Genomic DNA, 18,105 nt, shown 5'->3' on the forward strand with positions numbered 1-18,105 from the left:
TGTTTACAGCACCTGGTCTTCCTAGGTGGTCTCCCATCCAAGTACTAACCATGCCCAACCCTGCTTAGCTTCCGAGATCAGACTGGATTGGGTTGCTCAGGGTGGCATTGTCATAGAAAGAGCTTTCTAAAGCTGTGTGTGTGTGTGTGTGTGTGTGTGTGTGTGTGTGTGTGTGAGAGAGAGAGAGAGAGAGAGAGAGAGAGAAACAGCTGCCACCACTGCTATAATTCTTTGAGGAGAGGAGGATGGCATGTGTAAGAAATGGAAAAACGTCCTTGTCATTGAAGTAGAGACAGAGAGAGAAGGGGAAACGTGATCTTGGGCAAGAGGTCAAGAAAGAGCTAAACCATATGGATCCTTGTAGGTTATGTTAAAGGGTCTTTAACCCTGAAACCAATAGGATGGCATTGCAAATGTTTAAGTATGAAAGTGCCATAATCAGAGTATGAGGTGGTAACACAGACTAGTGTGGTGGTAGCTAGATGGGAGAAGTGAACACATTTAAAAAATAGTTCAGAGATAAAAAGAGTAAAACTTTATGATGGATTGGAAATTGTGCATTAGGGAGAAGGAAGCGTCAGGATGACTTCTATATTTTTGAATTATTCAATGGGATGGATGAGATAGGGATCAGTGGAAAAGGTCCACATAAGAGAAGGAAAATATGAGCTGAGTTTTGGACATAAGCAATTTAAGGCACCAAGAGGATTTTCAAATAGATATATCTGTAGCTATTAAAACTAAATAGATGTTTCTGAGGTGGGTGAAAAATAGAGGTAAAGACTTGAAAGTCACTGGCAGGGAAGCAATAGTTGAAGCCATTAGAGTAGATGAAATCCTAAAATAAAATACAGAATGAGATGAGGGAGACCAAAGACAGAACTTTAAGAAATGTGCACATAAGAAATCAGGGAGAAGAAATCCCTGGGAAGGTGGCAGGGAAGAGATATGCACAGCTATAGGAGTAGAATCTGAACAGTGAGTTTCATGAAGCCATAGAGTTTCATGAAGACATAATTACCCACATTATTCATGTATAATCCCTGTTATTTATTTAATGATATAAACAGCATCAAAAGGTACAAACATTGCCTTTGGCTGTCTTCTAGATATCCTTTCCTCATCACTCCAGCACTCCAACACACACACACACACACACACACATGCACACACGCGCTTGCACATACACACACGCACCTACTCCCCTGTTATGTTAGGTAAGTATGAGTAAATGTTTATGAAAGTTAGTCTTTATATTCCTCAATGACAGGTGTGAATTAAGACCAACAGATTCTTGCTGTATTCTACTGAGATCTAAACAAATTAGAAGTGGAAAATTATCACTAGCATTAAGTGTCAAGAAACTACAGGCATTGTTTGTCTGAATTTCACTTGTTGAAATGTGGCATTAGGCCAGTTTCACTTAACAATGGACGGTATCAGCATGTAACAACAAAGTCACGGGCTTACATGAAAACTATAAAAGGATACTTGCTGTATTGTTCTTGCCCTTGGAATGCTCCTTCCTTCCTTTCCTGTTTTGTTGCTGCCGTAGGACGTCAGCCCAAATTTACTGTCATTGTTGTCATTTGGCCAATGAATATCATGAATATCGTGGTAGGCATTTAACTGTGTGACTCCATATGCAGGCAGTCTGAAGTCTGACTCCTCTCAGGAGGTTATCAGATTAGCTGAATGTTTATAGAATACAAGTGTGACAATGAGGTTTGTCTTTTTTTCCTCAAGTGAAATGTACCCTCGGAATTGCTTTGCATCTCATAAAAAAATGCCAGCTTTTAAGAAATAGAATCTGCTTCCTCACAAGTTTTCAAAACTAGTCTACAGATTTAGGTAGCACCCTGAAATTTCATAAGAATTTCCCTAAAACAAAGACCTATTTTTGTGGGAAATATGTCTAAGGTAGGGTTTCTTAACCTCAGCACTATTGCATTTTGGACCAGGTCATTCATTGTTGTGGGGGTTTGTCTCATGCATTGTAGGTTATTGAGCAACATTCTTGGCTTCTATCCTCTAGATGTCCATGGTACCCATCCTCAAAGTTCTGATAATCAAAAATATCTCCAGACATTGCGAAAGTCCCCTTGGGGGCAAAATCACCCAGGTTGAGAGCCACTGGCCTACAAGAAGCGCATCAATATAAAGTAAAAATGAATAGAATTTGTAAAATACATACTGTGGAAACATCATTTAAATTTTCCTAGTTTTTGTTTTTGTTTTTGTCATGTGGTGTACCTAAAATTTAAATAGAAACTTTTAAATAGTAAAATCATCTGTTTGGAGTAATAATTTCCTAATCTTTTTTATATTAATAAAAAATTAGGTAAACACTCTGAGGTGGCATTTAAAATTTTTTTGTAGTGTTTTGAATTTTACATACTAGTTTCATTTCTTCATTTATTCATTCAATAAGTATTTACCTCTATGCTGCAGTCATTAGGTGTTAGGAAGAAAACAAGGAGTGAAATAAGCAAGGTCGCTGCTGTTCTCAGACTTTAATTCAAATGAGGAAAAACATAGTGCACAAATAAGATGCTATTAAACAGAGCATCAAAACAGTTTGATGTAATTGAGCAGGCATTGGCAAACTGTGTTGGCCTGTTTTTGCAAATAAAGTTTTATTGGAACACAGCCACATTCATATATTTACAAATTGTCTGTGGCTGCTTTTCTGCTGCAACACCAATTAGTTGTAACAGAGAACATATGGCCAGCAAAACCTAAAATATTTCCCTGGGCCTACAGGGAAAAAAAAAATTGCAGACTCCTGTAATAGAGTGAAATTGGGTGGTCATTTTTAATTGAGAATTGGAGAACACATGTGATATTGAAATTTATGATAAATACATATCTGGTCTCTGCCCTTTCCTGGCACACAGCTCCCAAAACTCTTGGAATTCCTAAGTGATAAGAGCAATAAAGGAATAAAGGTGCCTTTTGTCATACGACCCTTTGAACCACACTATATTTATGTTAATAAAGAGACTTTTGGAAAGCTCTTAAGAATGGGGGCTGATTGCCAGGGACCAACAAAATAATTACAGGGTTGGAAACATTTTAGTGATTAGAAGGTTGGAATCAACTAGGTGATTAGAGGGTTGGAACTTTTAGCTCTATCCCATACCCTCTCATCCAAGATGGGGAGGTAAGGGAAAGTGAATGACTTAATCATCAATAGCCAATGATTTAATCAACCATGCCTATATGTATTAAAATTTCCATTAAAAACCCAAAAAGGAAGTTCAAAGAGCTCCGGGTTTGCAAACAAGTATGACACACTCACAACTCCACAGGAACAGAGCTGTGTTCAGGGTCTTCCCAGACCTTGCCCTATGTATCTCATCATCTGACTATTTGTTCATATCCTTTACTATCTTTTGTAATAATAAACAGGTAAGCTAGTAAGTAAACTATTTTCCTGAGTTCTGTGAGCTGCTCTAACAAATTAATTGAACCAGAGGAGAGGGTTGTGGGAACCTCTGATTTCTAGTCAGTCAGTCAAAAGCACAGGTAATAACCTAGACTTGTGATTAGTGTCTAAAGCAGGAGGTAGGCTGGGGTGACCTTATGGGACTGAGCCTCTAACCTGTGGGATCTTATGCCAACTCTAGGTATATAGTGTCTGAATTGAGTTGAATTATGGGATACATCTATGGGTGTCCATCACAGTTGGAGAATTGTTTGACGTGGGGAAAAACTCCCACATACTTGTAGTACAGAGTATTAAGTGAATAATAGAGAAATAACAGAGGAGTTCTTTTTAAACAACAACATTCTGCACAAATGAAATTTAAACTGACAGCTGACTAAAAGGAATCAGCCTAGAAAAGATGAGGGGGAAAAGTAGTTAAGAAGAGACTAGAATAAAACTCATATTGTAAGAGTGAGCTAGTGTAGGTGAGGGATGGGAATGATCAGAGATGAAATCTGAAAGATAATGAGGGCCAGATAAAGTAGGGCCTTGTAGGGAATACTAGAGATAAAGGCTTTTACTCTAAGTAAGATGGGAAGCTGAGTGAAATGTGAGAGTTTTGTGTGATGAGAGCTAAGTTACATTTTAACAGGATACTCTGGCTGTTCTGCTGAGAATAGAATATAGAAAGGCAGGGGAGGTCAATTAGGATATTCAGAGTCAAACACAGAGACAATGGTTTCTTGGGCCGGTTCTCTATGGTAGAGATAGAGGATGAATTTGGGATAAGTTTTGAAAGTAGAATTTATATGACTTGTCAATAGTGTGGATTTGAAGAATGAAGGAAAAACAGCATTAAGAATAGTATCTGGATTTTTTCTCTTAAGGATTTGCATGAGTCACAATGCTATTTACCACTATGGGGGGCACAAGGGAGGAAGTGAGTTTGAGAGTCTATAATATCAAAATTTCTGTTTCGAGTCTCTTAAACATTCATGTGGAAATATTGAATAGATATTTGGATGTTTGAGTCTGATATTAACAGGGAGAAGTCAGAGTTGGAGATAGGCGTTTAGAATGAATATGTAGATTGTATTTAAGGCCATTAGAGTGGACAAGTTCATTCAAAGAGATGTTGTAGACGGAGAAGAACAGAAGTTATATATAGGGTGGAGAGCTAGTCAGTTCCACATTTAGATATTATTACAAGAGAGGGATGCAACAGAAGACAAGGAGTTTCTGGTAAAGTAGAAATAAAACTGGGAAAATGGTTGTTTCAGAATTCTCATATGGTAAACAGAATATTCCATCATCATGTGAGACCAGCTATTTATGTTTCCACTTTAGAAGTAACTGAAGCTTAATTACATGGGTAACTAGTTAGGATACAGTAATCAGTAGAGTGAGGACTAAACACCAACCTTATTCATTTTATACAGAGAGCTCTTGTAATCATGAGATATCTGAGGGGATACTTCGTTTTGTCTAGTTAGCATCTAGACCTCCCCGCTCCACTCTCACTCTATGTGACTGGAATGAGGCCCCCCATTCTGGCTCTAGTAACTGTTTGTGGGAAGGATTAATGATACAAGTCAAGGTAATCAGAGCCTTCCCTGGGAGTTTCCTCATACTACTGGGAAAGAGAGACTCATTTCACAGGAATAATAACCCATGAGAATGAAGAAAGTTTAGGACTACCAGTGGAGAACTTGCTACCATATGGGGACAGATTACTTACAAATAAGATCGACACAGAACCAACACATGGATGTTGGAGCCTCTAGAAACCCAGTTGGGCCTGAACCAAAGACACCACTCCTAGCACCCCCTTTCCTCATTATTGTACTTGAACTGGTTTGAGTTGGGTTTTTGCCACTGGAAACCCCAAAAATTTCTAGTACGATGCTTTTTTTTGTTATTGCTCTTTCTTGTTTATTTGTAAACCAGCATACCTTAATTTGTACATTAAATAAAATTGAAATACCAGTATTTAATGATAATAACATATCTTGATTTTAAATTAGGCAATCAGTTTAGCTATTTATCATCAACAAATTAAAGGATTTTAAAATCCTTTCTTCCCATTACTACTCAAAAACATTCAGTTACAAGAGAAAAATATTTCAGTGAAATTGTTGGCCTATTCAAAATGTCAACATTTTGTGAAAGGAATAACTTAGAGATTTTTTTTTTTTTTAATTTAAGACCACTCTCCTCCCATACCCCTTTATTGTAATAGTTTATTGATGGACGAGTAAATATTTCAGGACAGTGTTCTGATGGTTTCATTTGATATTTTGTCTAGTCTTTAAAGTGCGCTATCTCATTTACCATCTTTCTTATCCTTGCTGCCCCTTGAGGTCCAGCTTAATAAATTGGTTCTCATTCTAAGTGTTTAGTACAGTGCCTCTTGTATCCTTAAATTGAAAATAAACTTTTAAAGTTATGAAAAAAATAAATTAATATTATTTATTTATTGATATAATCAATGTTACCATTACTTTTATATCCAGTTGTTTTCTTGAAAATTCTACTTCTGTAAACCTTTATTGATATATTTTGTGAGTGAAAATAATTAGAGTATGGGTCCTCTCCATAGTGTGGGGAATGAAATAGGATTTTTAACTCTCCACATTTCACTGGGATCAGAATAAAAATTCTGACTGTCATATCTAAATGTGAATATTGTGGTCATAATTTTGGTGATTTTTTTTCCCTCTTCTGAAATTACAGACACTATTTCTTTTTTTACTATCAGATAGAAAGTAATCTACTATTTTCTGGGACTATATTAAGGACAGACGTAGTCAAATTTTAGCACCCTCTGGAATCTTCATCTGTAAGTGCCCTCCTCAGGGCCTATTAATATTCTGATTCTACATACCACAGTCTCTTTAGTTCTAATATCTTTACATCAAAAACTATAAATAATTCTGTTTTGGGGTTATGAACAGGGTGGGTTCCATTGAAGTCCAAGAACCACCAATCTCTACGGTTAATTTTAGTTACTGCATAGCACATTCACTTCACTGCTATGTGTTTTCCATTTGCAACAACATGGATGGTCCTGGGAGATATTATGCTAAGTGAACTATCAGACAGAGAAAGACAAATATCTTATGACCTCACTCATATGTGGAATCTAAATAACAAAATAAACAAATAAAACAGCAACAGACTCATAGATGCAGGAAACAAACTGATATTTGCCAGATAAGAGGTGGGTTAGGGCAGGGTGAAAAAGGTGAAGAGATTAAGAAGTACAAATTGTTAGTTATGAGATAGTCATGAGAATGTAAAATAAAGCATAGGTTATGTAGTTAATAATATGGTAATAATTATGTATAGTGCCGAGTGAGTACTAAGCTAATAAGGGGATCACTTCGTAAATTATGTATACCTGAAACTAATATAAAATAATATTGAATGTCGATTGCGATAGAAAAATCAAAAAAGTGGGGGAAAGGTGAAAGAGAATAAGAGGTTCAAACTTCCATGTGTAAAACGAACGAGTCATGAGGGCATGGCATACAGCACAGGGAATATAGTCAATAATATTGTGATAGTGTTATATGGTGTCAGGTGGTTGCTGCACTTATCATGGTGATCACTTCTTTAGGTAGGTATATACATGTTGAATAACTATGGTGTATACCTTAAATGAATACAGTATTGTATGTTAGCTATATTTTAATAATAATCCTTTAAAAAAAGACAACAACAAACTATTAATTCAAGTTCTATTTGTACTTTTTATGGCCTAATCTCATCCAGCTTTGCTTAACCTAACATGGTAAGTTGTTAGTTAAATTTACACTGATATGAAACAATTTCCTTTCCTCTCAGCACCCTTTCTCATTTTTTTTTTCCACTCTTTGGACAAGCTGGCATTTATTAAATACTTATTTTTACACATTGTGCTTCAACATCTATGCTTAACTCCTTTCTATTTTTAATGTGGATTTTATGATATAATCATTATTAAGGTCTCTTTGGAATAAATCCCACCCATTCCATTTTAGATTTCAAGTAAATGTTTTTGTTTCCATAGTGATAAGCTTCCTTAACTAGTTAAATATTACATATTAGAAGCCATTGTGTATGAAAAAAACACAAACCTAAAATACACAGAATAAGAATATTCTCAAATCCTGATTCAGCACATCTCTTTAATTATGTATTATATGAAGTTATCATAAAATGTTTTCCTCTCCTAAATTTCTATTTCTTATTAAAGTTTAACCTTTGATGACATCTCAAGAAAAATGTTGAGGCATTTCTAATAGGCTTATCCAGTTCAGGCATTAGCTAAATGTCATTTGGTGTCTTATGTTACATAAATGTTGAATTTAATCAGTAGGAGAAATTATTTGAAGTGGATTTGAAGTCTCTTTCTTTGATTCTGATAAGAGGTCCTTTATGGTATACTTGAACACTTTCTTGTATTTTGGCCTGCTGTGTAGTAAATGGTCCTACCCATCCATGTAGAGAGTTCTGGTGTGTGTGCATGTGTGTGCGCATGTTTTAACTGACAGATGGGGAGAAAGTTTATGCAATCAATAAGATAGGTAAAAAAATAGCTGTGTAGCATTTTGAATGAAACATACTTGAGTGTAAACAAATAAATGAACACATTAACCACAGTTAATGGTATGGAAGATTGCCTTAATAAACTTACAATCTGTAAAACGACCAAGTCCAACTATATTCTGTAATGAGACTATATCTGTAACAATATTTATATCCGAGCATCATGTTTTTAAGGCTATATTTTTAGAGTAGTTTTTGGTTCATAGCAAAATTGAGAAAATTGAAATTTCCCATATACCTTCTGCCTTCACACATGCATAGCTTCCCACATTACTAACATCCCCCACGAGAGTGGGTACATTTGTTACACTTGTACATATGCAATCTCAATTCTACAATAACATTTGTTTCCTACAACATTGGACCCTGATAAAGACATGTAGCAATTCTCTGTCAATATCCAGAGGTAGGAGGAATGCTTCTATCAGGTGTATTATGGCTAAGAGGCAGAGGATTCACTGTCCACATCAGAATTTAGACAAGAAGCTTGCTTGAAAGCTGGATGAGCCATGGTAGCTCTCAGTTTGTTATTTTTATCTCTGCCAATAAATAGCTAATTTCATGCAAGAATTACCTTGTACCTGACCCAGAGCAAAGATTCTCTGGCTTTTCTTTATATACACTGATGCAACAGTAGAATTGTTTAATGCTTTAAAAACCAAGTAAGGAAGAATATGAAAAAAAGGAAAGAGATTTGTAGGATATGAATGGTTTTTCCTTCCTTCCTTCTTTCCTCCCTCTCCTCCTCCTCCTTCTCCTCCTCCTCCTCCTCCTCCTCCTCCTCCTCTTCCTCCTCCTCCCCCTCCTCCTTCTCCTCTTTCTCTCTCTTTCTCTCACAGACTTAATTGTAACTGAGGGGAATAAAGACTGTCGAGAGATTTAGCAACTTGGAAGAACTGAGGTGGTTATTTCCCTTAGGAATTGTTTAAACATTTTTTTCTAATGCTTCTTTAGAAAATTGACTAAATTTAGAAGCAGTACCTTGGTCTCTCTACTGTTGACATTCAACTCAAACAATCCTTTCATTTATCTTTTTATGTAATTAAAAAAAATCAATGTTCACAATTTCAATTGTCTTCTCTGCAATCTTCTGGTGACTTGTGAGAGTACTATGTAAAATTGAAAGAGGTCATTTAGAGAGCAGGCGTAGGGGGAAGAAGGGTAAGAAATCAATTGTATTCATTACCTCAGTCCCTTCCCAGAGGACATCTCGCAAAATGCTGCCTTGTATTTTCAAATTCATCTTTTTTTTCATACTTAGATGTACTGTAGCTGGAAAAGCCTTTGATCTATATTTCCTAGGCAAGTATTATTGTTCATCTGAATATTCCTTTTCATTACTACAGAAAATATAAGCTGCACATATCTCCTGACTGGGTCTCTGCCTCACATCCCTGCTTGTTGGTCACGAAATCATATTTACTTTTTCATTAATATCAAAGATTAAATAACAACATGAAACCTTCTTGATCTTCCCTTTTAATATTGGAAATAGACACTTTCTTCTGGTCAACAGGCAAAACAAAAACAAGACATGACAAAGGGAAACAAAGTAATGTATATAAGTTACCAAGTGACTTCCTAATGGAGAAGTGTTTGACTTGGCAGTGATGGTATGCACATAACCAAAAACATCCACTCTACTCAAGCCTGACACTTCGATAAAGATTAACCAATGAAGACATCTATTAAACTGGGATAAATATAACTATTTGGGAAAAGATAACTCATTGAGCTCATATACCTACGATGTGAGAAAATTTGTCAAAACTTTTCAACTAGGCAATTGGGAGGTGGAGGAGAAGGGAAAGAGAGAGAGAGGGTTGGTTGTGAGGGAGAGAGAGAGAGAATAGGAGCTTGCCTGCAAAACATGAAATCAATCTGAATACAATGTGTACAATGGGGTCAAACTCAATATTAAAGAGCACAGACATCTGAGTCCTAAAAACTTGAGACTGGTTGAGTAAAACAGGCTTCGTCAGATAGGCCACATGAAGTGTGTGTGTGTGTGTGTGTGTGTGTGTGCGCGCGCGCGCTCACATTTGAATTTGTAGGTGGCAACACTAAAGTGAGAATGGAGTGCTAAAAGAGGAAACCAATGGAAATGATATCTGTCATACCCTGGTTCACCCCTGATTGAAAATATTGAAATCTAGTTCATAAATAGTCTGATAAAATGTCTATTAAGAGATGGTGACAGCTGACAGAAACAAGAGTTTTGGTGATGGACACAATACTGTTAATTTTTTTAGATGATTCATGGGAGAGTTTGGCTTTGATTAATCCCCTTTATAATGATTTTTTGGCATGCAGCACTCAGTTATTGGAAATGAATCTCACTAATGAATATATATCCTTTTCTCATAGACGAAAATTATAACGGCATGCAGCAGGGCATGTAGTAGTCTAGGAAGTTGTCTTTGGTGTTTCCTATGTTTCTGTATGTCATCTTATAAGGCCATTTGTTTTTCTAGATGATTACTGTTTCACTTAGTGTGAAAGAACACAGACAAAGTTAGTTAGTAGTTAGAATATACAAATGGATAAAAAGCAAATAACCATGTGAGATATTTTAACCTTCTTTGTAATCTGGGGCAACTTATACATTTACAAATAGTAAAATAAATTTAATAGTTTTTTTAATTCATTATTTTGTGAAAATTATATTTCCACAAATAATTTTAAATCAATATTTTATTAATATGAGAGAATATATTATTTCCTATTTCACTTTGGTTACTGGAAAATTTGCTGTAAAAGAAACATAATATTTAAATATATTTGACTATACATTGATTGTACATAAGAGTATATCTAATGACATAAAATGCCATAGACAACCATGTAAAATTTTACACAAGCACACATACACATGCATGACCAACTGGAATAATTTCTTCTGGGGTTGAATTATTACAACATGGCTTTCCTGATAAGCTGAGGCATGTTAACATTCAATATTAAAAAGACAACTCTTTTCTATGCACTATCCTCCTTCTTCTTGACCTGTCTTAGATCCTATAGTTAATCATCTGAACTACTCTCTCTCCAGAAGTCTTTTGAATATTTTTATTTTTGTATTTCTGAAACACTTGTTCAATAAAATCACAAATCTGTTTTGAAGCTACAGTGTTACATATCCAGCATCTTGCTAGAGATATCTATAAATCCTTCCAGCTTGGCATCAACCATTCAATTCATGGTCTCAAAACTCCGCTGTGCTCTCAGAATAGATTCTCAGTCTTTCTCTTAATGGTCCTTTTCCCTTTCTTCAACTTAAAACCTTCACTAATCTCCTCAAGTCTCCTTCAATCCGAGAAGACAATTTTGTCTATTTCATCTAGTAAAGGTAGAAGCCTTCAAGTATGATCACTGTCAACTTCATACCACCTCTAGAAATTTATAATTAAATTTATAATTAAAGTATACATAGTTTTATAGATTTTATTATTTGTATATTTCTATGTCTCCCCTTTTTATTCTCAGAGGTCCTTTCTCTTCTACTCTCATAGGCTACATTTTTATAAAAATGTATCTCCCAACATATATATTCATGCTTAAATTTCTCACATTCCAAAATATTGCCCTCCCTAACTCCACCACATTCTGCATTCATCTCTAGATACTATTTAAATTCTATTTGCCATTTTTATACAGATTTCTTAAAAGACTAATCTCTACTTTTCAGTTCCTCATCTCTCATTCTTTTCAACTCATTCTTCAACAGACATTGTTCCCACTAAGGCCACAATGATCTCTCAGCTGTTAACTCCAATGGATGTTTTGCAATTTTTTTTTTTTATCCCTCTCCTACATTTGAAACTGTAGTTAGTTCCATGGAAATACTGTACTCCCCCAGTTTCCAGTATGTCACACTCAACTGGTTTCTTTTATGGTCTATTTTTTTCCTCTGGTTTTCTCTGAATTTGACCCTCAAGGTTTATCTCTCAACTCAATGTTGTTCTTACCCCATATAATCCCTCTTTATGACATTATAACTTTCAAGACTTACTTGTTGCCAAACCTGTGATCATATCTATCCAGCCATGTAACTAAAATTTACTTTTGTTTCCTCAGTAGTCGTCATTTTAAAAAAAATTTTAAAAACAAAATTAATTCTCCCATTCTCCTAAATATACTGTTATTTGATATTCTCCATGTTAGTTGTCGAGGTTGTCTTTTACCAAGTTATTAAAGCTAGAATATTGACCATCATTTTTGGCTCCTCCATTTTCTTCACTTTTCCTTTTCCTGTAATTATTTGTGACAATTAAATGAACTAATCTGGTTCTCAGCCTCAGTTCTAATTAGGATCACCTGGGGAGCTTTAAAACTATTCTGGATCAATTAAAGCGGAATCTCTGGGAGTGGGGCCTAGAAATTCGTTATTCTGAGAGGCGGAGAGGATTGGAAACCATTTTCCTCAACATTTTTCAAATACGTCACTTGCATTTTTTACCTTCAAGACCACTATCTCATTTTTAGATCCTCATCATCACATATACACATGTCCTAACTGGCCCCCCAGCCTTTAGTCTTATTCCTCTCCAATCTATTATCAATCTGACCATCAGGGTGAACATTCTAAAATATAAATGTTACTTTATCATTTTTCTTGTTCTTCTAATCTTATGTACTCTCCCCTGGCTTAAAATCCTTCAATGGTTTCCCATTAAAAAAAAAAAAAAAAAGATAAAAGCTGAGTTTTTTAATTAGACACCCGAGGCCTTATTTTAATGCACTCATCAATTGTTATTTTGCCTTTTATTTATGTTGCTTTGCTTCTCATAAATGAACTCACTTATTCCTGTGCACATGGAGTTATTTTCCTTCTTTTATGCTCTTGCTTTGAGGTGTCCTCTGACTAGAATGATCCTTTTGTGATTAACTGTTAATCTTATTTATCTTGTCTTGGCTTTGTAATCATTTTTTTTTCATCAAGCTGGGTTAGGTGCCTTTCCTTAGTTTCTTATAATGATTTCTGCCTAAAGAAATTGCTGCTTTTACTACTTGAGTTTATAATTATGATTCCTTCTTATTTAGAAGCAGTGACTGGTGGTTAAACATTTTTGTATTCTTGGTTTCTAGTCTTAGCTGATAAAGTTATTTGCCTAATAGATACCGGGTCCTGAAACAATCAAGTGATTTAAAAGAGAACGGGATGGTTTTTGTAGATTGAGGAAGGGGAATTTGGAAAACAATAGAGAAAATTTTCTGTAGATTTAAAATATATTAGATCTCTGCTGACATTATTAGAGTTACTTCTGTAGGTAATTTGCATCTGATTTATACATTCATTTTGGAACTTTCTGGTCTTAATCTGATTTCTGCAGAAAAATGAATATATAACTGGTCTAAATTAATACTTGTTTGATGAGCAGTTATATATCTCACACAATTAAGTAGTTTTATACCACGCATTAATATTCTGTGAATTTGGGTTTACTCTATATATATTCTTAGGGTCCAATCACCTTAGGTAAATTTGTTGATTTCCAGATCTGCCAAACAGAATAATGTGATCAATACCAAGATCTCTTTCAGCCTTAAAATTCTGAATATATGTTTTGTTTAATTAAAAATTTTAAAAATTAAATGTTTTTTTAATATGGTATACCTCAAAATACATAGACTAGAGACAAATTTTATTGTGATAAATGCTATCAAATTTTACATTATTCACACAAACTCTTGAGGGGAAAGAAAATTATCCATATTTTTCTAAATCAAAGTATTTTGGGTGAACATGGAAAATATACTATGAAACAAAGAATTCGATGGAAGTTTGAAGAAATTCAGAACTGAGACAAAGTAGTATGTTTGTTACTAATTTTGAAGTATCTATTTTTAAACCTTTGGTATAAGTCTTTTTTTATTACAAAGAACAACTGCCAAATGCCAAATGAGTAATTATCTGGGAATTAATTGAATGAAAAATCACAAAGTGGTTTCGAAGATATTTTTTTTTCAGATATGTAACTGTTTAATCTGATATAAACTTTAAGATAAAATGTATTAAGGCAGTTACTTACTTAATTTTGCCCATTCTGTACCCTGTGATATTCAATTATTCAGGATTACTAAACTCACATGCTGTAATAAAAATTATATATAATTTACTATATATACTTATATATAATAAACTTTAAGCACATATATGTGTCTAGTAATAGCAGACACTAATTTCTGTTAAGGAACTGATGACTTATTATGATATATATGTATTATATATCATATGTTAACTGACTTATTAAGTATAAGTTTAATTCTTAGAGCAAGATCTTTGTAGTAGGATTTGCTAGTTTCTTGCCAAACATATATTAACCCCTTTTTCTTTACAAACAAAATTCAAATTTTTAGCTGGTTATATTGCTTCTCATAATAGAAAGTACATTGTCTTCCAGATATTTTTACAGCCAAAATTGGCCATTGAACTGGCTTTGAGATATTAAGAAGAAATATTTGTGGGAGTTTTCTGAAAAGCGCTTAAAAAGAATTGGCTTAGCTGGAAATCTGATATACCCTTCCATCTTTCCTCTTAGCATTTAGCCTGCAAATAAGCAGTGAAAGCTGGAGCACCAACAGCCATACTGGAACATAAGGTGATTCTGAGGGTAGGAATCCATGTGCTGGGTGCAGAAAAAAGATAGAAACTTGGGTCCTTGAGAAAATTCCGGAGCCAACATTCTTACCAGTAATTTCTACTTTCAGACTTTTTCTATATGTGAGAGAGATAACTTTCTATCTTGTTTAAGTCATTGTTATTTTTGTGGTTGCTACAGCAAGAATTTGAGTGAGCTCAAACTAGTACTTAGAGTGTGGTTATATTTGATGGATCCATAGATCAGCATCCTTCACTGCCAGTAATTAGTATGTATTGTTAACGATAGTTGGAAATGTATTCCTCTTAGCAAGGAATGACTTGTTAAACCCTAATGTGACTAGGTAGTAATGCTCTTATTTATCTCTAGCCAGTGAATTTGTGTCTGCATTCTCTGGGACATTGGTATTTTGCATTGCATTGTTCTGTTCTTGTGTTAGGAGAGACATCGTAAATCCATTTTGTAGGAAAAATGACATCTTGCTTGGAATTGTGACTAAAGTGGATTGTTCATTGCACATAACCAGGGAAAGCCTTATACTTCCTACCCTGAGACAATGTCCTTAAACAGTCAATTACTTTGTTCAACAAATAATTTTCTGACTAGCTATTATGGAGTAAATAAATTATGGGGAGGCTTTGTTATTTAGTCAACTTATGTTCAATATCACATGGGCACCTGTGAATTTGGAGAAAGTAGAAAAAAAAAGAAAAATTCAACTGAAGAAAAATACTCTAAATATTTGCTACAAATAGTTGTGTTCTTTTTTTTAAAAAAATTTTTTTTTCCTGTGTTTACAGATAGGACTATAATCTGCATTTTCCCAGATGGCATCAGACTGTGAGTAAAACTATTAATGTTATGCATTAATGCTCAAATACAAAAGTTTATAGCTGCCATTACAAAATTTCTAAGTATACCTGCCACAAAACCACCTAGACTTTTCTGGGAGTACTGGGAGAAGGGTCTCACATGTGTTTATGATTGGTTTGTTCATATTAGTCACCTACTGGCTGCTATGGTGCTTGTAAGACTCTTAGGGAGTTGTCTCACCATCCTGCCTCTTGTCAGGATCTTCCAGGAGAACATTTCTTTCCTGTAAAAATGCCATATTCAAGTTCTCTCTAGGTTACAAATCACCATGCTGCCAAAAGAATGCTATTTTCGTGCTAAACTGCACTATGTTGGAGATTGACTTATTCTGTGTAGTAATGTCACCTTGATGTACTACTGCTTATACTCTGAATATCATAGTTCTTTGTTATGCTCTATCCCTTGTGTCTCCATTGAAGTCACCCAGGGTATGAAGATGAAGTTTTATCTCAACAGATTTTTATTCTCCCATGTGCATCAACTCATGCTAATAGTTTGCAGGGAAGGCTACTGCTCCATTTGTTCATCAGACATAACCAAATCCTGAATCTTAGTTAGGGCTCAAGTGGAAAGCCTGCTACACCAAAACTTGGATTCTAGATGGCTTTGATAAAATAGTTAATTGAGAATGAAGGTTTAATTTCTTGATATTATGTGTGTTATATATCTGTGTGTATATATATATATATACACACATGTATTACTATATCCCATAAAACTTGTAATTTGTATAACATGATGTGCCATTTTCTCATTATGTCATCTCTTTCAGTCGCAAAACTAATATAAAAGAAATGCCAAATGCTATCACATGTATTTTACTTATTCTGTATTTAACTAGATATGAACATGAGTAATGGACTTGGCTATAATATTCCCTTAAGCCACTGTTTTCCTACATGCTGAAAAACCCTCTATGCATAGTTTATATATTTTTTGGATTTGTTTAAAAAGGTGACTCAGTAAGTTTTTCCCTGTTGTATTCTTCCCTTAATAAATGTAGTTACTGTTACTATGCACAAAGGAGATATGTATGGGAGAAACAGATATGGAGAGGCCAGCCCTTTGGTAAACACAATGTGAAAACAAGGAACTACTCTTTAATTATTGGCATAGAAATAGTGGCAAATAAAATTACTTCCTGAACCACATTTGATCACCTTATTAGTTGTAAAGAACATGTTTTGCCTGTTTTAATCAATTGAAACTGAATTTAGGGCTGTAAAGTATGTTTATAAGAACTCAGGATCCTTGACAGTAATAATCACAGTACCAAAATGGTTATGTAGGTAGGCAGTAGTTAGAACCAATGAGAAATATTTTATCAAGTTAGCTGGTTAGAGAAGGTATAAATATATATATTTTTAAAAGGCACAAAATATCACATCTGAGAAGTCTATGGTGTAAAGTTTAACACTACCAACTGTGGTGGGAAGAGAATTCCAAAGCATGATAATCCACAGCAATTGTTAGCAGCATCTGTGGTAGGACTGAAGTTAAATAGAAATAGAAGGCATTTGTTTAATATATGATCTTGTTGAAAGAAGGGTCCCAGCATAGTAGGTTTTTCTTTGTAAGACTAGCCAGAGGTTGGCTTTTCTACGTGTATAGGGATGGGACCACAGAAAGAGAGAATGGCAGATAAGGTTTGTTAAAATCAAAAGCCAGTGGAAACCAGCCTTAAAGGTTCTCTGAGTAGAGGAAATCAGTTTAGTCATTAATTTAGCTTAATCACCAAATCGTTATGAAGATCTTGCTTTCTCACTATGTAAGCTGCTTTGTAATGGTATGCCCTGAGTCTCATTCCATGTTTAGGTTTGAGTACTCCCAGTCTGCAAACTGTCTTTTTTGGGGAGTGCACAATAAATTTTTATCAATTACTACTTCAGTGATTCACTGGTTTTACTTCGGCTATTTCTGAATCTTTGACGGGCTGTTTTTAAGATATAGAGAAATCTATAAAGTAAAAGGCGATTTAGACAAAATGCAAAAGGTGTTTTCATTTATGCAGAAACTTGTACTAAATAAAAGGGGCAATGCATATTTTAGCAATTCCTGCCTTTTTTTTTTTTTTTTTTTAACTGACCTGGCATGATTAGTGGAGACTATTTGGCTGGAGTTGTCAACTACTAATTGCTTTCTCTTCAGCCCAATATTTAATGTACAATCCCTCTAGAACTAACTGTAAAAGGGAAACACTCAGAATTTTAGGAAGTTTTGGTTGGCTATCAGGTGTCTTCTGGCTTTTCTAGTCTACTCTACGTGAGGTTTATATTTAATCTTAGAAGCTGAGTGACTGTTGCTCCTTTTTGATAACCAACAAGAGGCAGCGCCTGAGACCTATTTGGCTGCTGTCCTGGATAGAAGAGTTTGGTAGCCCTAGGGAGACGAAATTCTTCAGGCTGGGGCACGCCCAGAGAAAAGCAGCAACACCCTCTCAGCCACTACTCTGTTGCTATGAAACAAAAGACTAGGAAGGTGAGCAAAGCAGGAAGTCCCGCCTTTTAGCCCCAGTTGGCTTTGGCTCCAGCTCCCAACGCTCACGCCCACCTGCCCACTCCTTATTGGTCAGCTCCCTAGTGCCTTGCATCCTTTCTCCCATTTCCTTTC

At 35.0% G+C, this 18,105-nt stretch overlaps 1 pseudogene; it reads right to left on the reverse strand.

Annotated features, from left to right (window-relative positions):
* Positions 1–118, reverse strand: LOC118602088 (annotated as a pseudogene).
* Positions 119–18,105: the final 17,987 nt, after the last annotated feature.

Source organism: Rousettus aegyptiacus, unplaced genomic scaffold, assembly GCF_014176215.1.
Source record: "Rousettus aegyptiacus isolate mRouAeg1 unplaced genomic scaffold, mRouAeg1.p scaffold_m13_p_4, whole genome shotgun sequence".
In the NCBI taxonomy this organism is placed as follows: domain Eukaryota; kingdom Metazoa; phylum Chordata; class Mammalia; order Chiroptera; family Pteropodidae; genus Rousettus; species Rousettus aegyptiacus.